This window comes from Pelophylax lessonae (assembly GCF_965119305.1).
Source record: "Pelophylax lessonae genome assembly, chromosome: 5".
In the NCBI taxonomy this organism is placed as follows: Eukaryota; Metazoa; Chordata; class Amphibia; order Anura; family Ranidae; genus Pelophylax; species Pelophylax lessonae.
Window position 1 is genome coordinate 178,594,566 of NC_138772.1, and position 26,300 is coordinate 178,620,865.

General features: G+C 40.1%; 1 long non-coding RNA gene across 1 annotated transcript; it reads right to left on the reverse strand.

Annotated features, from left to right (window-relative positions):
* On the reverse strand, nucleotides 1-26,300 carry LOC309556157. Its single transcript, XR_014225302.1, has 3 exons — nucleotides 26,150-26,300; nucleotides 10,335-10,364; nucleotides 1-125 (listed from the first exon to the last, which is right to left on the reverse strand). It is a non-coding gene; the product is annotated as an uncharacterized lncRNA (long non-coding RNA).

Sequence of the window (26,300 nt, forward strand, 5' to 3'; positions counted from 1 at the left end):
GATCAATTCAAAGAGGCTGCCGATTCGAGGCTGCAGGCTGTTCCTGTTTTTTACGTGTCTTTTTCCAAACCGGCCGATTGGTCGAACTCCCCGCCCAACATACCAGTAAGGATCGATCTCTGGGCCTATTAAAACAAGAGAACATGCATTCTCATTAAAGTGAACCTGTCCCCTCCACACCACAGAACATTATATTCATTTATGAACAGGCACAGTGCAGTTGAGCAAATAAAAGAGCATGAAAAGTATGAAAGTAAATGCTCACCTCACAAAGTAAATGGTCTCTTAGCATGATGAAGCTGAGCTCACTTTGTATATCCAGTTGCACACAAAAGAAATAACAGGACTGAAGCGATCACAGCTTTATCACCATATTCATTAAAGTGGATGTAAACACGATTCATGAAATCTGACCTAGGCACATATATTTGTGTTTACTTATTTCTCTTTCTTCTGTTTATTTCCTCTGTTATCAGCATGATAACTTCTGACAAGTTCTCCTAGACGGAATAAAGCAGATGAATATTTGTGTTGGCGAGGTTGCTATAACTCGGTTAGCAGAGAGCTGGTCTATTCACAACACAGCTTTGCAAGTATCTTTCTTCCTCTGCCTATGTGGAGGGGGGGCCTTTCCTACAATCAGCTCTCACTCTGAGTAGGCCAAGAATCCATTCCTACTGCTGAATGGGGAAGTAAAAATTCTAACATGATGTTAGAATTCTAAAGAATATAGCAAGCTGAAGACAGCAGATATGCATGTAAAACATATGTAGGGAGATTGTTTCATCCCTATGTATCATCTAAGGCTATGGACTTGGTATAGAAGAGGGTTTACATCCATTTTAAATTCATTTTGCTAAGTGAGCAGTCTCTGCCCCTCTAATAAATCTAAATAAAATCGAATAATAATAATAATAATAAATCTAATAAAGTATGTCAATACATTGAACAACTCTGTATTACAGCTGCCCAGTTCCTTTAGCATAGATTCACACAGCCATGATGCAACACACTGCATGTGATCATGTGATTCACACAGGAATCACACTGCATTACTGTGCAAATCACATGCGAAGTCTGTGTGGTGCGATTTGAACCATTCATTTTGTGTGGCTCGAATCACACTGTATTCACACCAAAATGGTGCAGGGCCTTTTTTTTTTTTTTTTTTGCTGCACCAGATTCAGGCAATCGCACAGCGTTATGCAAGCTGTTTTGGGGTGTTGTTAATTTAACCCGCAGCTGTTCCCATGAAAGGAGTGTGATTGTGATGGGGTGCAGGAAATGCACAGGAATCACTGCAAATCCCACACCGCATCAGTGTGAACCGGGTCTTAATAAACCCCTTTTGAAATGTATATAGATCCCTTTAGGCACCTTATTTTTCATAAGTAAGTACAGCAGACCATTTACTATAACAGAACATTCCAATGGCTGGATATGTTACCCACCTTAACCTACAAATTAAAAGTAGATCAAAGTAGATAAGACTTCTAACCTTGTGGCCAACAGATCCAACATAAGACTTCTAACCTTGTGGCAAACTGATCCAACATAAGACTTCCAATCGTGTGGCCAATAGGGCCAAACAGCCAGCATAAACTACAGACCTGAGGTGGTATGGTGTCCAGAAAACCAGCCCAGTCCATCTCTGGACAGACTCCAGAGCCCTAATGAGACACTTATGTCTTACTGCCTCATTCTGGAGTTTTCTCTGATAAAATGTCACAGTCTGGGTGGCAAATAAAAACCCAGCCCATGACCAAACCATGTGTCATCTAAAGTATTTTGTCACATATAATATATATACCTTCACTGGCCACTTTATTAGTTAAACCTGTTCATTTGCTTGGTAACACAAATTGCTAACCAGTCAATCACATGGCAGCAACTCAATGCATTAGGGCATCTAGATGTGGTGAAGACAACTTGCTGAAGTTCAAACTGAGCATCAGAATGGGGGAAAAAAAGGGGATTTAAGAAAGAGTATTTAAAAAAATGCTGCTCTACTGGGACTTTTACACACAACCATCTCTGGGGTTTACAGAGAATGGTCTGAAAAAGAGAAAATATCCAGTGAGTGGCAGTTGTGTGGAGGAAAATGCCTTGTTGATGTCAGAGGTCAGAGGAGAATAGGCAGACTGGTTTGAGATGATAGAAAGGCAACAGTAACTCAAGTAACCACTTGTTACAACCAAGTTTTGCAGAATGCCATCTCTGAACGCAAAACATATCAAACCTAGAAGCAGATGGGCTACATCAGCAGAAGACCACTCTTGTCACCTAAGAACAGGAAACTGAGGCTTCAATTCCCACAGGCTCACTAAAGTTGGGCAATACTCTCATTCAGATGATAGGGTTAGAATTTGGCATAAACAACATGAACGCATGGATCCACCCTGCCTTGTATCAATGGTATGTGCTGGTGGTGTTGTAATGGTGTAGGGGATCTTTTCTTGGCAACATTTGGGCCCCTTAGTACCAACTGAGCATTGTTTAAATGTCGCGGCCTACCTGACCATGTCCATCCCTTTATGACTACAGTGTCTTCCAACACAGCAGGATAATGCACCATATCGCAAAGCTTAAATCCTCTCAAACTGGTTTCTTGAACATGACGATGAGCTCGCTGTACTCCAATGGCCTCCACAGTCATCAGATCCCAATCCAATAGAGCACCTTTGGGATGTGGACCAATATGGACCAAAATCTTTGAGGAATGTTTCCAACACTTGTTGAATCTATGCCACAAAGAATTAAAGTAGTTCTAAAGGCAAAAGGGGGTCCAACCTGGTACTAGCAAGGTGTACCTAATGGCAAGTGTTTTTATATATATACATGGTGGAGATTAAAACTAGAGAGTGCAAAAAAAAAGCTTCTAACTTTGGCTTTTTCAATTAAGCTTTGACTAACAAACCTAGAAGCTGATGGATTTCTTTTGCAAAATCTGGTGAAATTCTGCATAGAACCCAGTCCGCTTCTAAATTAGTTTGTCAAAGCTTATTTGAAATCTCCGGTTTTAGTAAATCGACTCCTGTAAATTTATATACTGTATATGTAACAAATGGCTTTTGAATTCTGAATGAAAATAATTGCAAGTTCCAGAAGGCGCTATGCAGCAATTGCCCATATCTCCCGAGAGACTGTGTCTCCTGGAACTTATAACTGTCCTTTATTATTCCCCTGAGGAAGTGGAGTTCATCAGAGAAACTTTTTAAGGCCTCTTTCACATGGTCCGCCTCCGTAGGCGGATCCGTGCTGCACAGCGGGGATCGATCCACAATCCCCGCTGAGCCGGCGGATGACAGCTCCTTCTCCGCTTGCAGAGCAGAGAGGGAGGTGTCTCAGCCCTCGCTGCCCTCTAAGGGGGATCGGAGGAGAGCGGACCGCCGGTCCGATCCGATCCGATTACTGAACGGATGGAAAAATAGGGTTTCCATTCGTCCAGATTTCACGGACAGGATTGGATACGGATGGCAGCGGGTGTCAGCGGAAGTGTCTCCGCTGACATCCGCTGCCCCATAGAGCTGTGTGGAGGATCCGATCAGATCCGCCTAAAAAACTGACAGGCGGATCTGATCGGATCGCCCGTGTGAAAGAGCCCTAAGAGTTACAGATCCCTCGTCCACCACCCAACTAGCCAACAGTTTTGGAGGCATAACTAGAACCTTCAGGGCCCCGATGCAGGGCTTTTTTTTTCTCAGAAAATAGGTACAAAAACTCAACCACAACCCCCCCGACCCCTCCCCCACACACACACACAAACACACACACCACACACACACAACCATACTCCAAACTGCATCAAATAATGGGCGGGGTCAAATTTCACTGTGGGAGGGTTTTAAATAGACAATAAATACCAGGATTGCATTACGTACAGAGTGAAGTGTTTGGGGAGTGGGGTTTACAAATAAAGTGCAGAGTTCAGGGGTGCACTGCATACATAGTACAGAGTTCAGCCTTATTCCACAGCTGCTTACCTCTGCCCTATCCACATCTCATCTCACTTTTACCCCTTTTCAGCTCTCACCTCTGCATGCAACCCCCCCCCCCCCCCTCCAATGCCCCCATCTTCTCCCCACCTCTTTTAAAGCTCTGCCATCTTCCATGTCTTTCTTTTGTCAGTGTATTAGGCAGAAGCACCCAGCCGGCTCTAGTACTTCCCCGCACACTGTAGTTGACTCTGCCTCTCTCACTTGCAGGGTGATCATTCACTGGGGTTTTCGTCATCTGCACTGCACCCCGGGCACCTGCATCTCCCTTGCCCCATCCTGCACTCAGCGGGAGACCTTCAGGAGATCAGATCTGTTGGAGCCGTTGGGAGACAAGCTGTCACTTGTAAACACAGAAGCATGACTTCTGTGTTTACAGGTGATAGTGGTGAGCAGGGAGTAGAGGGCTAGAGCCAAAGGTGGTGGAGTTCCACCAAGTTCCAGCTGAAAAAAAGCCCTGCTAACATGTAGGTTGCTAGGACGTGCTAGATGGGATATATATGATTGAGGCAATATAGCAATCATGGAAGCATAAACCTTTCTAAACTGTCATTTATTATTCTTAACAAGATATTAAAAAATCAAACACCTTTTTATAATAATTGCTGTAGTGTCTGGATACCCAACCGGTTTGTAATCCCCATTCTTTCTCACTGATACAATTATGCAGTTATGTAGGATGTGGCACCTTTTTATTTGTATCCCATAGTCTATTACCCTTAACAGGGAAATACTGAATTACACACAAGGGACTTATTTGGTACTGTGAACTGCAACTTTAGTTTCCTATGTGGTTTTAACTCACCTATCCGTAATTATTCTTGTAGCATGGGATGTTCAAAAGCTTTTAAAATCACTTCCTATGTCTTATACAGCTAAGGAAATCTCTTGGGCAGAGACTTAGATCTCAGTACAAATCTGAAAGAGGATTTTACTCTCCCCCAAGTTACACTATTGAAAAATTAAACAATCTGAGCTTGAGCTTCATGTATTCATTCAATATATTTTTCTATACTACACAAGTTGTACAAGTTATCTGAACTCATTCTTTGCTAACAAAAGCAAAACTTTATATCACCAATATGCAGATACAGTATTTTACATCATTAATATTTCAGGTTTAAACAGTGAGATTCCGAGTGCTGCTCATCATCCTCATTCATTCTATGGGGACTGAAAATAAATGGTGTGATTTCCCACTTGAGTTAATTTTTAGTACATTTACCTTCAATTTGGTCGTTCTAGAAAGCCAAATAGCTGTTCACAGGGTTAAGTGCTTTTACCAACAAAGATGAAGCACTTGGGAATAGTAGTAAGGAAAGAGTTACAAGGTGCTTTGTGTTGTGATTTTTATTCTGTAACACATAAAATCTTTATTCCTAGCAGAATTGTTAATATAATAAAAAAGCTTACAATTAAGGTATGCCCTCATATCACATCACACCTAAGCTTTTATATCTATTAGATATATTCTCCACAAAATCCAAGTGTTTAAAATATGAATAAACTTCAGATATCTGAATATATGAAAGATAGCATGGGGTTGTAAGGCAGTTGGCTGTGCAGTAAAGAGTAGAAAATGTGATAAATATTCTGCTCATTACCCTTTCTATTTCGGCAGGTATGTAGACACTGTAAAAGAGTAAGAAAAATCTATAGTCATAATAATACATTTTTATAGATATGTGTGCTATGTAATCACCTTAAAGTGTATTCAGTTTTTTTAACCTATTCCCACCATTTGGGCAGGTGGGCTTTAACACTGAGCAGCGGTGGCGGAAGGGGGGTTAAGTTTTGAATAGTGTGGTGAAGCATTAGAACAGGAAGTGAAAGATAATCTGAAACAGGGAAAATGACATAAATAAAAAATCTTTACTACTGTGTAATACTGCAGATATTCAAATCGTCACTAAAGGTAGAATTTACTGTCTGAAATACAATCTATATATGAAATACAAAATTAAAATATTAAACTATAGATCTACAAAGTAAGGTATGAAAGTTATTTTAAAGACCACTTTCAGATGAACAGTACAATATTAACCCAATGGGTCTGATTTACTAAATCATACCTGTGTTCAACGCTGCATAGCAGGTTGAACAACATACTGCATTCTCACAGTATCTGGCATTCTCTAGCATAGATAGAGCACTAAGTGTTGAAATACCTAATTGAAAATTCTGACTTTATTTAATGTTTTTGTGGCTATTTACCATCTGCTATTATGCATTTGCATTTAATGCAGGAACAGCATGAAGTGTACACTGCTACTGGTGACTGTTTAAAACCGCTAAAGAATCATAGAGGCCTTCCACCAGAAATAGTTTAATTGAACAGAGTATACGTACACCATTGACTTTTTTATCCACCCTTGCCCCTATTTACCCTGAAAAATATTCTGGAACAAGTATATTTCTAATAGAAACAACATTGCAGAGCAGGAACCCCCCCCCCCCCCCACCACACACTCTTCCTTTCTGTCTCCCTCTCCAGTCTCCATTTCTCCACCCATATCTCTTAGACCCCTCCCTCTTCCTAATTCTCCACTCCTCAGTCTTCCTATAATTCCCAATCCTACAGCCCCTCCCATCTCCATACTTTGACCAACCAGATTGAAATCGCAATACATCATGGTGACACTTGTACATCGCTACATATTATAAATGTCCTTACACTTGTTCTCATAAACCATGGAAAACATGACAATATAAAGAAAATTTGGAAGCAGCAGAAATAAAGACAACTCAGATTCGGTATCTTGGCAAAATGTTCATTGTACTTTTTTTCTGAAGATACTGTAGAGCGGTCAACTTGTGATGGCAATGTAAATTCATTTGTCTTTTCATTTCATAAAGTCTAATGTTTTTCCTTGATGCCCTTTTTAAACAAATTATAAATTGAAAAAATTCTAGGGGCTTGTGTCCATGGGTTTTTGTTAGCTTCAAAGAGATATTGAATTCTCATACTAGCCTGCTATTTTGGTTTAGGGGTTTAGGGATATAAAATCTACTTGAAGCAGGTCAAATGCAAGTCTGAAGGAGGTCAACATCAAGTCAAATGCACCTTGTGATATATTATGAATGATCTCAGAAGTGTCTTAGGTTGATGTCGAATTGATGTCATTGACATAAGCCCAAAGCTTGTTGACACAGTCCCTAAAAGTAAAAATGGCCCAGTGCATGCTTCATGGAGGTGACAACCGTGTGCATGGTTTGAACACTTTGAACACTCATTCAAAATTTCCTATACTGCTGATTGCAAGTGGAGGTTCCATTGGTAAATATCTGTACATAAAATGCCCTGTATGAGCCAACAGCATGGAATGTGAGTCTTTTGTAGCTGCTACTTTGTAGCTGCTTCCTTAGTGAACAATCAATTACATGATCATTTCTTAGTGGACAATCACATTCTCATATTATAGTTTTTTTGTTCTTTTATTTCAAAGGAAAATCTATGCTTCTGTGATACGCATGCTACTTCTGGGTCAGTGAAACAGAAAGCGTTGAACCCATTTGATCAGTATGACAGCATATTCAGAAGGAGAGGTCAGTAATGGAAGTCCTAATACCCTTTTTTTTTATTTGGGGAGGGGGGGTTTCATTTAACTACCCCTGTACCAACATGGTAAACCCCTTTTTTACTTGGTCATGCAATTCTGTACTTTCCTCAAAAAATAGGTCACAATGTATTATGCTATTTCTTTTTTTGGGGGGGGGGGGGGGGACAATAGGTCTAAATTATTTAGTCTATGTAAAATTTATAGAATGTAAAAAACTATAAAATATATGGGAAATCCAAGGATCACCTTCAGGCTTTTAAGAGCCATAAATTATCCACAGTATTTCCTGACTACTTATTACATTTTCTGTGCCAATGAAGTGCCAGTAAGCAATATACTATAGACATTCCCCAAAAAAAATTTTGCCAAATTTTTGGAAAATTATAGCTCTTACACACAGCTTGGCTATACTTAGATTACCACCACAAAACATTCTTCTGCTACTCCTGAGTATGAGGATAGCACATAATTGAAACTTTTTAGCAGCCTAGAGGAACCCAAAATCCAAGGTGCACCTTCAGGGTTTCATAAATTATACATTCTAATTCCCCGACTGCCTATTCTTTTTTTAGACAGTAAAAACATCCCCAAATGACCGAATTTTGGTTGCAATTAGAAAAACTGGCTATGATCAACAAACTGGAAACACTGGTACTGACCATAATTAGCAAACTGGAAACACTAGCACTGGCTCTAACCAGGTGCTACAGTCAGGTCCATAAAAATTGGGACATCTACACAATTCTAATATTTTTGGCTCTATACACCACCACAATGGATTTGAAATGAAACAATCAAGATGTGCTTTAACTGTAGGCTTTCAGGTTTAATTTGTGGGTATTTACATCCAAATCAGGTGAAACGTGTAGGAATTACAACAGTTTGTATATGTGCCTCCCACTTTTTGAGGGACCATAAATCAAACTTTCACTTTTTAATACTTGGTTGCAAATCCTTTGCAGTCAATTACAGTCTGAAGGCTGGAATGCATAGACATCACCAGACGTTGGATTTCATCCCTGGTGATGCTCTGCCAGGCCTCTACTGCAACTGTCTTCAGTTCCTGCTTGTTCTTTGGGCATTTTCCCTTCGGTTTTGTCTTCAGCAAGTGAAATGCCTGCTCAATCAGATTCAGGTAAGGTGATTGACTTGGCCATTGCATAACATTCCTCTCCTTTCCCTTATAAAAATCTTTGGTTGCTTTCGCAGTATGCTTTGGGTCATTGTCCATCTGCACTGTGAAGCGCCGTCCAATGAGTTCTGAAGCATTTGGCTGAATATGAGCAGATAATATTGCCCGAAACACTTCAGAATTCATCCTGCTGCTTTTTTCAGAAGTCATATCATCAATAAATACACGAGAACCAGTTCCATTGGCAGCCATACATGCCCACGCCATGACACTTCCACAACCATGCTTCACTAATGAGGTGGTATGCTTTGGATCATGAGCAGTTCCTTTCCTTCTCCATACTCTTCTCTTCCCATCACTCTGGTATAAGTTGATCTTGGTCTCATCTGTCAATAGGATGTTGTTCCAGAACTGTGAATGCTTTTTTAGATGTTGTTTGGCAAACTCTAATCTGGCCTTCCTGTTTTTGAGGCTCACCAATGGTTTACATCTTGTGGTGAACCCTCTGTATTCACTCTGGTGAAGTCTTCTGTTGATTGTTGACTTTGACACACATACACCTACCTCCTGGAGAGTGTTCTTGATCTGGCCAACTGTTGTGAAGGGTGTTTTCTTCACCAGGGAAAGAATTCTTCGGTCATCCACCACAGTTTTTTTTTTTCCATGGTCTTCCGGGTCTTTTGGTGTTGCTGAGCTCACCGGTGCGTTCTTTCTTTTTAAAGATGTTCCAAACAGTTGATATGGCCACACCTAATGTTTTTGCTATCTCTCTGATGGGTTTGTTTTGTTTTTTCAGCCTAATAATGGCTTGCTTCACTGATAGAGACAGCTCTTTGGATCTCATATTGAGAGTTGACAGCAACAGATTCCAAATCACCTTCAGAATACAATGATTACTGCTGCCAACTATAGCCTAGAGACAGTGATCGTACAAAAGAAACCCAAAAAAACAACATGCTAGTTGTACTGAAGTCAGTCAGTAGATTGACTTCAGTAGAACCAGCCTGCCCATAGATGGATCCCAATTTGGCTCGATCCTGCTGAACTGGCCGAATTTTGATCCAGCCGTGGCAGGTTTTAGATTTTGAGACACCTGGGGAAAACACATGCTGAGGTCATGGGCATCCGCAAAACTTTTTTCAGGGGGGGGGGGGCATCATTTTAAGGTCACCCATGCTACGTCTCTTTTCAACAATGTTATGAAGGGGAAGGGCTTAGTCATTAAACTTATTTTGAGTATTTATTTTTAAAGAGCAAAGAGCAGCATTTATTTTTAAACATTTTAAAGCATTTGTTAACCAAAAAAAAAAGACAGGATGGTATAAAGTGGCTTAACAACCACTTGAAAGGGGAAGTTGAGATTCCAAGGGAGGGCACCTGCGGACACCCATGGCTGAGGTATATGTACCTTACTGTGGCAATCGGTTGCTATGGTCAAAACCTGAGCCTAGCCCCTGTATACACTGTGCACATATGGCACAGTCCTTTTACCTACAAAATACTCTTAGTTACTGAGCCACAACTGACAATCTTACAGACACACACATAAACCCCAGGATAAAGGATAATTTTTTCAAAAATCACAAATTTCAATTATATTTGCTTCTTTGCATAGAGAATGATATCACTTTGTCTGTCTGAGCCTACCTTAAAGAAGAACTTCATTAAAATCAGCAACTGTTGAGACAATGAACACTTTGGTTAGGACTAAATATAACATGTTTGAGTGCAGGAGTAAGTAACGTAAAACAGTGTTAGAGAGGAGGATGTTATCCAAGGCATGTTCAGTCTTGGACAACTATTCCCACTCACTCCACAATACACTGGTCAGTCTGAGGAGTACCTTCAGTGATAGATTGTTACAACCACGATGCACCACAGCGCAACACAGGAATAATTGTTGACTGTGGCCATCAATTTATGTAATTCTTTACTGTGAGTGCTTGATGCCAGGATTTTTTTTGGTTTATGACACAGATTTTTATGTAGTTTTTATATAATTTTGGTATTAGATTAACTATGTGTAATGATTTTTGGGTAACGTTAGAGAAAGTGGTATATATGCATTTTGTTAGTTGGATCTCCTGTTATTTTTCAATCGTGTTACCTATTCTATGTAGTATTTTAGTAGGATGCCATGCTTTTTTACAGTATAGTATTAATTTAGATTTATTTGGAAATCATTTCTGTTATTGATAATTGTATTTTTGATATTGTGCCTTGATGATGTTTGTTATTGTGATTGTGTGTTGTATTTGTTGAGTGTAACTGTATCTTAAAAACAGGGGAGAGAGGAGAGAGAAAGAGGGAAGAAGGAAAAATGGGAGAGAGTGTGGGGGAGAGGAAGGGGGATGAGAGAGGTGGGGAGAAAGAGAGAGGGGGGAGCAAAAATGGCGAGGGAGGCAGGTGAGAGGAAGGAAGAGAGGGGGAGAAAGAAGAGGAAAAGAAAAGAGGGGGAGAGTGTAGGGGGAGAGAGGTGAATGGTAGCAAAGTGGATGAGATAAAGAGAGGAATGAGTGAGGGAGGATGAATGTAAGGAGAAAGAAAGAGAGATATTGTGAGGGGGGGGGCAAAGGGACAAAGAGAAAGAGAGAAATGGGGAAAAGAGTGTGGGGGGAGAGGGGTACAAAGGTAGAGAAATAGAGGCAAGGGAGAGAGAAGAGGGAGAAATGGAGAGAGGGGGGTGAGAGGGGAGAGGGAGAGAAATGGGAGAAGGAGAGATAGAGAGGAGAGAGAGAGGGGGGAGAGAAATGGGAGAAAGAGATAAAGAGAGGGGGAGAGAGAGCGGGAGCTGGGAGATAAAGAGAGGAAGAGCGGAGAGGGAAAAAGAGAGGGAGAGCAGAGAGAAAGAAAGAGAGGGAGAGAGAGAAATGAAGAGCAGGGAAAGAGAGATGAAAAGTGGAGATATAAAGGAAGAGTGGAGAAAGAGAGGGGAAAGTGGAGACCGAGACAAGGAGAACAGAGAGAACGATGGGTTGAACGAAAAAAAATGAAAGCACAGATCACAGCCGCTGTACTAACAATCCAATGTTAGTACAGTGATCTCCCCCGCTGAGCTAGTGTGGACACCCCCCCCCCCCCCCCAACGCCAGAACACTTTGGTCTCATCCAATGGCTGAGAGCGCTGAATAGGAGCCAGTCAGTGGACCCTTTTCGGTCATGAGCCAGGTCAGTTGGCTTTTGTCGGACTGGCTGCCATACACACGGACCGAATGGCGGCCGGTTTCTGTTGAGCCAGCCGATGCCAGCCGACATTCGGCCCCTGTGTACTATGCTTAAGATTCATTACAAGGTATATAAACACAAAATAACATCACTAATTCTCAGCAGCAGGAACAATCAGGGTCTGAATGCTTCAGCCTTAGGATCCAAAACAAAATCAAGATTTTAAATAAAAGATCAAACAAAGAGATAGGCATACAAATCCTCCTGGAAACATGGTTCCAGGCACAGGATTAACCTCTAGTACCTACTGGCTATAGAGAATTCTCTGCTTCTGCACAGAAAGAAACATCCAACAGGATTGGTGTTCAGGAGGAATACTAGTCTTGTATAAGGAGGAGCTATAAGAGAACATCAGAGCAATCAAAAAAGGAGAAAGCCACAGCTGAATAAAAATAAGCAGCTCCATTCTCACCTCTCAGGCCGACATTTACTGTACCTGTGCCCAGCATACATTGCCCCACCAGAGTCCCCCATACTTCAACCCAGACACCTATGAGGTCTTACAAAGTGAGGCCATCGACTGCCAATCCCTAGGACAAGTGCTCACCTTTGGAGACCTCAATGCTAGGACAGGAAGGGAAAAGGACTATATAACCTCTAATGACAACACATACATACTGCAAACTACTGCCATGAGTCAATGCTGACATGAAGAAACAGCTACCGGTATGATAGTACAATCAACAAGAATGAAAAAAAAATGCTGAATTTGTGTCTAGGGCTCTACATCCTCAATGGCCAAACAAAGGGAGACTCTCTTGGAAGATACACATTAGGCTCCCACATAAACAGCAGTGTGGTATACTATGCAATCCCAGATATGAACCCCACACTCATCAATGCCTTTACAGTCCTCAAACACACCTGACAGACCACAGCCAACTACCGCTGTATATAAAATCTTGAAACAAACCATCTCCAAAATGCCAACGGACATCTTTCTGCAACTTACCACCATCATTTAAATGGTCCAAACAGTCCAATGCAAAATACAGAGAGGTTTTGACAGACCTGACATAAAAAAAACTGCTCCAAAACCTTTAGATGGACACCAATGAGGTAAGCCCATGAGTTGTTATTCATGCAGCAAAAGACTTCCACAAAAAAGTAGACACCATTGCAGAAACATCCTAGCTGAAAAAAGTCAACCACAAGAAAACGTCTAATAAACAATCCAATAAATGGTTCAACAAAGAATGCAAAGAATTAAGGAACACCTTACGGACAGTCTCAGATAACAAACACAAAGATCCTGACAGCACTGATCTACGGATAGCCCATGGCATCCTACGGAAAAAATACAAACAAATCCCTAAACGAAAAACAAAACTTTATTTCCAACAGCCTGCAACAATTAAAAGAGGCACTTTCTTTTGGGAAATATGGAAGACTATTAGCTCAGCACTCAGGAAAAAAAAAAGCTTCCACATCCAAAATGGAGACACCTGGCTCAACTACTTTAAGAACCTTTACAAAGATTATCCAGAAGAGGCACTAAATGTGAAAAAAAATGTGTCATCAAAAGATTAACCACTTTAGAACCGCTCACAGTAATACTACTGCGGCAGAGTGGCTCGTTATCGTCTGACGAAGTAGTATTAACGTCGTCAGACACTCCCCCTTCTGGGCGGCGCTTGCGCGCCGCCGGAGGCTCGCTCCCGCTGTTTTCATTCACAGCGGGAGTCGGGCCAGGGGAGGAGCAGCGGCGATCGCCGCTGCTCTTACCCGATCGTCGGGGGATCGAGTCTGGAGATCCGCCCGCTGTGTGTAAACACAGCGGGCGGATCTCCATAGTGACAGGGAGTGACAGATCGGACTGTTCAGCATAGCTGGACATCCGATCTGTCCATGACTCACACAGTCACCTCCCCCCCTACACGTCAGTAAGCACCAGGCATACATTAACCCCTCCCTCTCCAATAAAATTAACCCCTTCCCTGCCAGTGTCATTTTTACAGTAACAGTGCATATATATAGCACTGATTACTGCAGTAATGTCACTGGTACCCCCAAAAGTGTCAAAAATGTCAGTCAAGGGTCCGATCTGTCCGCCGCAATGTCGCAGTCCCGCAAAAAAAATCGCAGATCGCCGCCATTACGCGTTAAAAAAAAAACACCAAAAATGACAGAAATCTTTCCCTTTGTTAGTAAACGCAATAACTTTTGCGCAAACCAATCAAAATACACTTATTGCGATTTTTTTTAACAAACATATGTAGCATAAAACAAATTGGCCAAAAATTTTTAAAAAAATTGGTTTTTACATCTTTTTTGGGGGGAATTTCATATAAAAAAATGTTAAAAATATTGTTATTTTTTCAAAATAAACGCTCTTTTTTTGTTTATAGCGCAAAAAGTAAAAATCGCACAGGTGATCAAATACCACCAAAAGAAAGCTCTGTTTGTGGGAAAAAAAGGACGTAAATTTTGTTTGGGTACGGTGTCGCACGACCGCGCAATTGTCAGTTGAAGTCGCACAGCGCCGAATCGCAAAAAGTGGCCTGGACGGAAGACAGCAAAATCCTCCGGTGGTAAAGTGGTTAAATAATATGGAGGAAAAAATCAAGAATTTCTAAGACCCCCTAGACGTAACAGTTACATTACAAAAAAAGGAGAAAATCCAACACAGTCTAACTAAACAAATCCAGTGGGATGGATGGAATCCTGCCAGAGATGATTAAACATGGTTTCCCAGATGTACATGCTACAACATGTAAAGTGTTCAACCAAGTTCTAAGTGCTGGTTATTACCCTCAAGTATGAAACCAATCCCTTATAACACCCACCCATAAGAATGGAGACCCGTACAATCCAGCCACTACAGATAGATATGTATCAGAAGCACACTGGGTAAACTATACAACAGTATCCTGCATAAAAGAATCCTCAACTTCCTAATAAAATACAACGTCCTCAGCAGAAGTCAGGTAGGTTTCATGCCAAATCATCGAACTACAGGCCACAGCTACACCCTGCACAGTCTCTTTAAGAAGCATGTCCACAATACAAAACATGGAAAGATATTCGCCTGTTTTGTGGACTTGTGTGGCATCCAGGCCTATTCCTCAAACTATTCAAGAATGAAATAGGAGGGTAAACATATGATGTCATCAAGAGCTCATACACTGAGAACAGTTGCAGTGCAAAGGTGAATAAGAAAATAACAGAGCACTACAGACAGGCCGGTGCCAGACATGGGTTGCAGTCTAAATCCAGCTCTCTCCAACATTTACATCAATGAACTGGATGCGGCTCTAGAATCTGCCTCAGCCCCTGGACTGACTTTATATGACAACGAGGTGAAGTTCCCACTGTATGCAGATGACCTCCTACTACTGTCACCAACAGAGTGAGGCCTACAAGACAACCTGGAAGTTCTGGAGAAATACAGTGCCCCATGTGCACTACCTATCAACTGAAAGAAAACAAAAATCTTTGCTAGGGGGGCGTGGCCAGGAAGCGGCCGCATGAGAGCACGCTAAAACATCCAGCTCCAGGCTTCCACAGCCGGCCAGGGCAATAACCAGCAAAAGGATCCCGGTATCCAGGCATGTCCCCGGGAAGAAGACGTGGTGCTAGCACGGCCGTCCGCACTCCAGGGAGGAAGAAGGAGGAGATAGTACAATATCTTCGGTCCCCACAGTCCGCAGCTGTGACGGCACTTAGTGTGCGCGCAGCGGAAGGAGAGCACATGCAGGAGGAGGCCGGGGGAAGCGAGCGGACCGCCGAGAGAGGCACAGGCGGCGTCTATGGCGGTGACACACAGCCTCGACGTGCTGAGGCCTCCGCAGCTAGCAGCCTTCTCACAGACTGACCCTGAAATTCGCGCCTTACTGAGAGCCCTTCCTACACGTACAGAAATCGAATCCTTAGTGCAGAGGATAGAGGAGACACACAAGCGTGATTTACAAGCCATAAAGATGGAAGTGCAGGTGGTCACAGAGAGCGTCCAGAGAGGCGAACAGGCGGCCATAGCTCTGGAGGCACGAGTAGCAGCACTTGAGAGGACCCGGGACGAACCTGGAAAGTCAATAATTATGTTACAATTACATCTGGAGGACATAGAGGACAGGAGTCGCAGGAATAACCTGCGGCTCAGAAACATACCAGAGACGGTGGGAGGAGAGGACTTGAGAGGAAAGGTAACTTCTCTTTTTCAAAAAATCCTCGGGCTCAATCCACCAGACCATATAGAACTGGACAGAGTCCATCGGGTTACAGGCTATAAATTAACAGATCCAGACAGGCCGCGGGACGTAGTCTGTAGGATGCATTACTACACTCAAAAGGAAAAAATAATAAGGCAAGCCTGGGAGTCGGGAACGGTAGACCTGGAAGGAACAGCCATTAAAATACTACCAGACTTATCCAGGGCAACATTGAAGAGGAGAGCCTTACTGCGTCCGGTGCTGGAGGCCGCGAGACAGGAGGGACTCACTTATCGGTGGAAATATCCTTTTGCGGTGACTTTCCGGAAAGAGGCACTAGCGTTCACATTGCGGCACCCCTCGGACCTACCAGGCCTTTTTTCTTTTTTGAGGATATCTCCTATACACGTTCCAAATTGGCTGATTAGCTTACCTCGATCGGATGGCAGGCCGCTAAGGGAACCTCCGGAGGAGATGTCGACCGGGTAGCGTGAGTTACAAATTACATGTTGAAACAATGGAACAATGTTAAATAGCATACACTCGCTTATTAAGATGATGACTATTGTGCGCAATTGTCAAGTTTATGTCCTTTTGTTTTTTTTTTTCTTCATAATCAGAGGTAGAAGGATTCTACTATACTCTGTTGCCAAGCGCTCCCCCTCAGATAAATTTGAGAGGGGTCTCTGCCTTTTTATTTTTTATTTTTTGACTGTTGCTCATCCCATTTTTTTTTTTTATTACTTTTTTCTCGAGAGAGAGTCTAAATTTACACACAACACAAAATTGAGGATAGAAATATAGAGAGATAAACAAGAAAGATAGGACACATAGTAGGGAACACTAGGTTTAGACACCCTTTTTTTTTTTTTTTTTTTTTTTCTACCATTAGTGGGTGTGCCCCAGAAGGGGCCACGAGGTGAAGGGATAAAATTAATATTGAAAATTTGAAAGAGGGAGAGGGGAAAAGAGAAGCACGAAATAGTTATGGACATAAATGGAACAATACAAACGGGTCAAGGCACATATACACACAATAGGAGATAATTCAAAGGAATAAGGGGATTTTTTTTTTTTTCTTTCCTTCTCACTCTCTCTCCCCTCTCCTTGTTACCCCGAGCTCCACCTCCGAACGAACTCCCTTTTTTGGGCGGAACCTCCCTCATGTGGAGAAAATATTAAGTGTGTTTAACAGAGGAACTCTATCAGGGGATATGAAACAGAAATGATTATATACACTCCTTTAGCAGGAGTTGTGATGTGCCCTCAGATGAGGGATTGTGTGCAGCTTGGGAACTAGTTAGGAGGAGATAAACTTTGTTTTGTTTTTTTTTTTTGTTTTTTGTTTTTTTTCCTCCTTTTCGTTCTCACTTATTTTTCCTTCTTTCTTAATATAGGATATATTAAATAGGTAAAAAGGAGAGAAACAGGGGGAATTAAGGTAATTTATCTTCAATGTAGAAGGTCACAATTCAAGATCAAGAGAGATACGGTTAAGTGTGATTAATAAATGAATGACATTTGGATTGTACAAGGAATATATTGAATTATTTGTAAAATGTAAACAAGAAATGTTCCCTATTGTTTCTCTGGCATAAATAAATACAATTTATAAAAAAAAAAAAAAAGAAAACAAAAATCAAGAGCCCTACCTTTACATTAAATAACTGAACTCTTGAGGAAACTAACAGCTACACATACCTCAGCCTAGAAGTTATACAATCAGGATTAAGGTTTCAAGCCAGCCATTGAGGCCAAAAAATACAATGTCCAGCCAGACAGTAACATTTCATCTGGAATTCTGCAACCGCCTCCTCCAAGTCCATCAGAGCACCTCCAACAGTGCTTGCTGGTCTGAGCTGGGCACATTTGCCTTACTGCTTGCAGAATAGGAGAGTGCGCTATCCTACTGGGACCATCTACAAAACAGCAGTACCAGTTCATACCACCTTAAAGCCTTACTGACCAACAAGGATCAGACCAAACTCTATGGCTTGCAACAACTCATCAGTGCCTTGTCCATCCCAAACTCCCATCAATTCGGCCTGACAAAAAACGCACAAAAAAAACATGATGAATGATTCCAAAGAAAAATATGTTGAAGAATGGAGTAATTAAATAAACTCCAAGAAACAAACCGTTTACCAGTCACTACAGAGAGATTATAAACTGGCCCCATACCTGAAGGTGCTATAAGTGCCCAAAAGCAAAATGGCCCTGAGCATGTACAAAATGAGTGCCCACAGCCTCAAAATCAAATCAGGATGGCACAGATAGACCTAAAAGGACAAGAAAAGCAGACTGTGCCAGCAATGGGACAAGGGGGTCCTGGAGGATGAGGTTCACTTCGTGCTACCATGCCCCAAGTGCTCAGCAGTGAGGGGCACTCAGCTCCAGAGACTCTCTGCTCTCATTTCAAACATCAATTCTATAGGAGTGAAGAGATAACTGCAAATTCCCCTGGGAGAAGAGGAGCCAGTGAAAATAGCTGTGCATATCGCAGACTGAGAGGGACATGAAAAACTGTGGACTTAAAAATCCTTTAAATGGACTCCCCCCCTATCCCCTTTAAATGATTAGTTACCACCAAATTCTGTCCTAAAGCTATCCCCCAATTCTCATCAAAGCACCTACAAACTCAGCTGCTTTGCTAATGCTAAAATGTATTTGGTCCTGCCAATAAAGCTTATTTGATTTAAATTGAGAGACAGGGAGAGCAGTGAGAGAGAGGAAGAACAGAGAGACAGTCCCAGCTGTCTCCTCCTTTTTTCAGCTGCTCCCTCCAGCCACCTCCTCCTTGTGAGCAGCCTCCTCCTCTCTTCTCCATCTATCCTTCCCTCTGTCCTCCAACACCAGCAGCTGCCATCCTCTTTCCCCCCATCTCTGCCTGGCTCCCCCACTCACAGCCCGACACATCCCCCTCACTCCTGACTCATCTCAGTTCCGTTGTCACAATCTCTTAGCAGGGCAGAAGCTGGAGGATGTGGAGCACTAGGAGGAGTCTGAGCAGGTCTGAAGGAGGAACTTACATCCTCCTCTGCTTTGAATTTTGGAGTCTGTGCATTAGATCATTAGTTGCTAGAGCTGTCAGAATCAGGATTTGGGATTTGGTTGGAACTCGGGACTAGTTGTGTGAGTGTACCACAGGACAGGGTGAAAGTCATCCTCTGTATTTTTACGAACAGATTTCTCCTGTCTATGGACATTTACAATGGGAGAAATCAGGGTGTTTTTTTACAAACTGTCCATAAATTTATGGTTGGCAACACTGGTATTTTGTGAATAGGTTCACATAATACAAAGTACTTAGTGATTGGGTGGGGGGAGGATAGGGGCAGGCACAGTAGCCAGCATCGGAGTGCTGGAAGGATAGTGATAGCTATCCTCCTGGAGCCCCATAAAACTTTCAAAATTAAATCAAAGAGATAAGTCCGCAAGGTGGCATCAACCTCGTGCCAGCATATTTTACAAAGTGGCTAAAGCTTTAAGCTTTAAATTTTATCAGGACATTAGTTTCCAGACCATGTACCTACAATATAAAATGAAGACAACTATAGCAAGAATCGGTAACTGTAGTATTTGTATGCTAGGAGGACACTTTTCTAAAGTTTTACAGTGGGTCTCTGGCCTAAGGAAAATTTAGAAATAGGCATACAAAAATGCATGGCTTTGGCCAAACAAGGACTGCATAGTGTAAGGTAAGTTTAATCTGGACAGTTCTTATTTTTTTCTCTCTGTTACCATTTGGGTTTGATATCTGAGTAATGGCACCAACAAAACTGAACTAAAATGAGGCTACCACATGACTCTTGCACAAAATATTTTCAGAAATTTCTGATAGACACTATAGGTGTATTAGTGAAGCTAATTTTAAACTTATATGCTGTAATTGGTCCTTTCTTTGTGCATGAGTTAGAAAGACATGATTAACTACCAGTCCAGGCCAATCCTGATATTTCTGTCATACATGTAAAAATCAGCATTTTTTTGCTAGCAAATTACTTAGAACCCCAAACATTAAGTAGAGATGCAGGAGAATAAAATGGTTGTTGTTGCAACTTTTTATTTCGCACAATATTTCTGCAATGGTTTTTCAAACACAAATTTTCAGGAAAAAAAATACACTTCAATGAGTTTTAGTGAACACAAACACAATATAATACCCAATTTTTGGAGATAATGTTGCGCCGAGTAAATAGATATCTAACACATCAGGCTTTAATATTGTGTAGGCTCATGGAACTACAACAAACTGCAGTACCTAAAAATTTCCATAGGTGATGCTTTAAAATCCTTTTACAAGTTACCAATTAAGAGTTACACAGGAAGTCTGCCACTAGAATTATTGTTCTCACTCTGATGTTTGCAGTGATACCTCACATGTGTGGTGCGATCACTGTTTATATATGTGACCTAAGTGCGTGTTCATATTTGCACGTGAGCATGGGGAGATGGGCCGATGGAATTTTTTTTCATTATTTTATTTTTTTTATAATGTACCTTTAATTTTTTTTATCAACTTTGTTACATTGATGTTCTTCTAAGAATGAGCTTCAGGTTCCTGACAACATAGAATTCCACCTGAACTAGTTGGAAGTTTACTAAATGGGCAAACAAAATGGCCATATTTGGCCTGTTCGCCCATCTGAACATCTGGCTGAAGCTGTTTCCAGATTGTGATTAATTCAGTGGTGGTATCACTGCCATTGTTGAAGAAAAAAATACTTCCCAGCCCACCCACAGACTTGTTTTACATAGTATTTTGGGTAATGTTATTGAACAAATATGGTCATGACCAGGTGATCCCTGAAAATAAATCTCTTTAAGGAGGCCTATCATGCCTCCACTAATTTTCATTCTCCATAAGCTCAGCTTGGGAAATACTTAAGTTGTAAATTTTAAAGAGGAGAGGCACAACTAACTATCTTTCTGTAATCCCAGGCCACACGTGAAACCAGTCAGTGAACTATTACAATCAAATAATTTAAATTGAAGTGGATGTAAACCCGATTCATGAAATTTGACCTTGGCACATATATCGGTAGTATTTACTTATCTCTCAGCAAAACACTAAGTCCTGTGATTTTCTGCTGCTCCGTTCTTCTGTTTTCAGCATGATAACTTCTGATAATTTCTCTGACAATGGAGATAAAAGCAGCTAAAAATTTGTCTTGGGGTGGGTTCAAAAAGATAGATTAGCAGAGAGCTGATCTATTCACAGCACAGCTCTGCATGTTTCTTCCTTACTCTGCCTATGTGGAGGGGGGGGGGTACCTTTCCTACAATCAGCTGTCCCACAGTGTATGCCATGACTCCACTCCTACAGCTGAAACAGGAGGAACAAATTGTAGCACAATATTCACTTTCTAAAGAATATAGCAAGCTGAAGACAGCAGATATACATGTAAAACATATGTAAGAAGATTTCTTTCATCCCTGTGTATCATCTGAGGCTGTTCACTTCACTGGGTATATGTGAGGGTTTACATCCACTTTAAGGGTTTGTGAACATAAATGACAGCAAAGATCCGTACAATAGGTATTTTCAGAACTCCTCTTCTTCAAAAGCAGTCATTCTCAGATCACCAATATTCAACTTTAATCGGAGTGTACATTGCAAGGCTAATTTAATTTTTATATAAAACATGACCTTGTATCAGACATATAACAGAAGTTTTGCTTTACATTGGGAAAGGTAGTTATGTCTGAATTAGTTTTTTTGGACATTCCAAATAACAAGGACCCCACTACTCATCTTCCTCTGGAATGCAGTGTCTGTCATATTTGACTCTATACAGAGAATGCAGAGGCCCTAGGTAATTGTAGGTGTCAGACTGGGGAGAATGGGGTATATAGATCTTTAAAGTCTCCAACCATTCAATAGAGTGTCTCTGTAAATAGGTAACTATGTTACAGCTCCATTCTTAATCTTAATCAGTTACAGACCTAGGACGTAAACTGGTATATCTAAGCATGTACAGCCTTTAGCAGCTATTTCAGTGCTGACTGCCAGAGACAGCAGAAACTCATGTTTTCTAAAATGTAAAAAAAAAAACACTGATGCATTGTAGCTATTTGTGGTTTTCTCAGCAACTAATCTCAGTGCATTTATTGTTTTTACATTGGGGTTACAGAAGAAATCCTGATATTTTCCTTAGCTCTTTTTTGCTAATTTTACTTTCTTTAAGAGCCAATTAACACTATTGCATTGCAATAACATGCAGTAAAATGTCCCACAATGCATTGAAATTATTGCATTTATTTTTAAATCCTGATAGACCTAAACAGTGCATCACAACACATTCAACTTTTAGCACACCACAATGCACAGATGGGAATCATTTTGTGTTTTATGGTGTGCTGTATTACAATAGTACATACTGTTTTTTCCATGCAGTAAGGTGCTCTGCCAACCTATTCAAAAATCTCTTGGTTGCCTTAATGCAGCACACTTTTCTCATGTGGTATTGTATTGTGTAAATGCAACCTAAATGTCTAAGTCTAAATGTCCCATCACTCCTTTGCTCCACTAACAATATTTCCAGGAGAGATGCAAATGGCAAATCTCTCCAGTGTGGGCCTGGGGTTTTAATACTCCCATACTCAAAACTAAAAAAACTGTTTTATCTTTGAATACACCTACTGTAAATAAACAGTCTTTTTCAGATAGCCTGGAGAGTGGTTTGTATCCAAAACAGCCAGTGGGCCCTGTGCAAATTCACAAGTGAAAGGCTGCAAAGCGCTAGTCGGTCTCCATAGAGCTTTTTGGGCAAATTATTTGATTATTTGACAAAAAATTTCACTACATAAATAAGAAAAAAATATATCAAAAGCAAAATGAATATGTACAAATCTGCATTTTTAAAAAGATTTAAAATAATCTTTACAATTTATATTTTTAATAATAAGTGGTAGAGACAATGAACTAATAAAAACAACCCTGAACCCACTGAAATGGTTATCAAAAAAATCATAATTCATAGGTTCCTTTAAAAAAAATAAAAACATATAATTTTGAAAGGTCTTTATACTGTTAATGTAACTGAAGTACAAATAATGCTAATTGAAAAATGCCAAGGCAGAAAAGAAAATATTGAAGACTGCCAACTTTAATACTGTTTTTTAAGAAACGCAAGGAGTTTTAAGAGTGTCAAGATACTTATATCTCTGTTTCAGCACATAATTATAAAATACTTGCTCTCACTGGCAAGCATTGGGGAACTAGAATGCTCTGTGACCCCTGAAAGTGTTGGATTCCTATAATTAAAATGGTGCCTAAGTATAAAACAGATTGCCTAAGAAGAGGGAGCAATACATATAATGGAAGCTCTTTACATGAAGTTCTCATCATATGAATTATGATGACAGGGTCTCCACTTGTTTTTAAAGAGAAAATATAGACAGACTTAGGCATTTGTTAATGTGAGATTCTAATAAAAAATAACTGGAAAAAAAATAATAATTAATAAGCAATATGAGAAAATGGTAAAAAATTATATCTTTTAAGGATATGAAAGATAGAAGAGCAAAAGAAACGTTTGTATTTCTTTTACTTAGAACTGAAGTATCATCATTTATTTCTCCAGAAGGATTTTAACCTCCCTGGCGGTATGATTATGTCAGGAATTACATACCAAAAGCGGTACAATTCTTTTCATGGAAATTTGGCATTATGTATTATAGGCCTACAATTCTTAGTAATTACTGACTTAAACCTGACCAAAACAAGAGTCTAGTAGACATCCCAGATGTGATAAATTTGAAACACAAACGCATGAATTATAATCGAATCAATAATATTATTTTATTATTTAATATATAATATATATAATAAAATTATATTATTGATTAGATTATAATTCATGCATTATATATTATATATATAATAATATATATAATATATAACGCATGAATTATAATTGAATCAATAATATAATTTTATATATATATGTGTGTGTGTGCATATATATATATATATGCATATATATACCGGTATATATATATATATATATATATATATATATATATATATATATATATATATATATATGCATATATATATATATATATATATATATATGTATATGCATATATATATGCATATATATATATATATATATATATAATATAAAATGTGTTTTGTGCAACGTTTTTTTTTTTTTTTGAATTTCCCTCCCTAGTTCCGCTCCCATGCAGCATTGCTGCTGCAGGGAACGGAACTAGGAAGTGATCACACCGATGGTGGACGGAGGAGCGGCGGGACTCTCGGCTGGCGATCTCAGCAATGAGAGATCATCGCTGGATCGCCAGGATAAGGTAAGAGAACACCGCTGCGCTCTCTGCAATCCACCCCGAGCGTGACTCGGGGTTACCGATCCTGCAATGAAAAATCCACCCCGAGTCACGCTCGGGATTACCGCCTAGGTGGTTAAAAAGGAAGTGGCCAGCAATTACAATTGTAATGCCTACACTTTCCTGAGAGGCTTTTGGCTTACAATCCTCTTGGGTCAAAAGGCCATTTATGTACTCTTTTTATTATTTTGTGTGGGTTGCCTGATCTCTTACTGAGGCCTAGTCCTTTGTAGATTTTACTTGTTTGTGTAAAGTTTGGAGACATGTTAGATGAAGATTACTTATAGTAGTCACACAGAGAATAGTAATGACATGATCACCCAATATAGCCAACAATGGTCCTCAGCAAATTAACATTTTATCCTGTTTAAGTAGTTGGAGGATGTGGTGTTAAAGAGAACCTTGCATTTTAATGTACATAAATAAAATGACATGACATGTATTATGTAAGTTACTGCCAAAGAATTATCTGCATTAGGTTTGAATTGGTAGTATGCACATAAGCTCTGTTTTATATTTGAAGAATTCATTATTGCTTCTATTTTAGTCCATGCTGGAACTGTTGTTTCTGGTGTCAAAATGGGTTTGAAACTATCAAAATTTACCTGAGCCTTGAATTCTCAAAATAAAAAATAAAAAATAAAGATACCAAAAATAGACCTACGCTGCATATTTATAAAAATAATGATCCCTTAGAAACGTGTTGAATAGAGCTTAGATGACAAAGGTAGATGGGACAGATATTAATGGGTTTTTAACTCTGATGCATTTAATCTCTAAGGAACTCCAATGATGGTATATTCATTTTTAGTTCTCACATGTTTAGTGCACTCAGTGAAAGGCTTTAACATTCTGAGAAAAAACATTTACTGCTTGATTCTAGAGTCATTCACTTATTATACAATATGGAATTCCACCAGCCAAACTGTCACACTCACTCTTTGGCTTTATATAATCTGTAGTTAGAAGGCATAGTCTTAAACCATTTTTAGGGCATACTGATAGTGTTGTATCCACAAAAAATGAGGTACGGTATTTATCCCACCACTTTCCAACATGGAAACATTATCGAGTGCCTTCCCTATATCACAGTTTTCATACTAGTTTCTGAGTAGTGACTTCGCTCGCAATGAAGCTGAACGGGTTCAACTTATTTTCCACGCAACAAAATAATGTGGAATACCTACTTCTTTAAGAGGTTTCTTGTTTAGAGGTTTCCTTTGTGACAGATTCCTTTTTAAAAACATATGGTAAAACATATGATACTATGAAAATGCATTTCACCATTCCAACATTAAATTGTATTTAACCCAAACAGTAGACTTTTCTAGTCCCTCTTTGGTCCCTTTTGGGCACATTTACATTGTTCATTGCTATCTCTGAAGCCCAGAGAACCCATCCCCTCAAGCCTATAGAGAAGAGGAGAGGGGAGAGCGACTTAAAGTTCTGTCCTAGAGTGACATCATTTTTCTCATTGTTCTCCAATAGAGAAAGTACTTTGTGTATATTATTAGTATGATCACCAGTTAAGAACAAAGAAAAAAAAGCCCAAAAAAGGAAAATGAATGCAGACACAACATCTATAGACTGGTAAGGTTCATTATTTTACGTAATAAAATTTTGGTTTAGATGTGCTTTAAGGAGCGCCTATACTCACACCATAGGTTGCTACATTACCTTGAAATATGCGTAAAAAGGTACATTCAAAAGATGAATATACATGGATGAAAAACTTACTTCTGTTGTCAATTTGGTGGTTGAATGATCTGCTGTGAACACATATGACACTAAAGGAAACTAGTAACAGCAGCATATAGATGGTACTCAACCTGGGTCTGCATGAAAGCTGTTGTGTGCTTGGCCATGAGTCTGTACACAGCATTTTGGG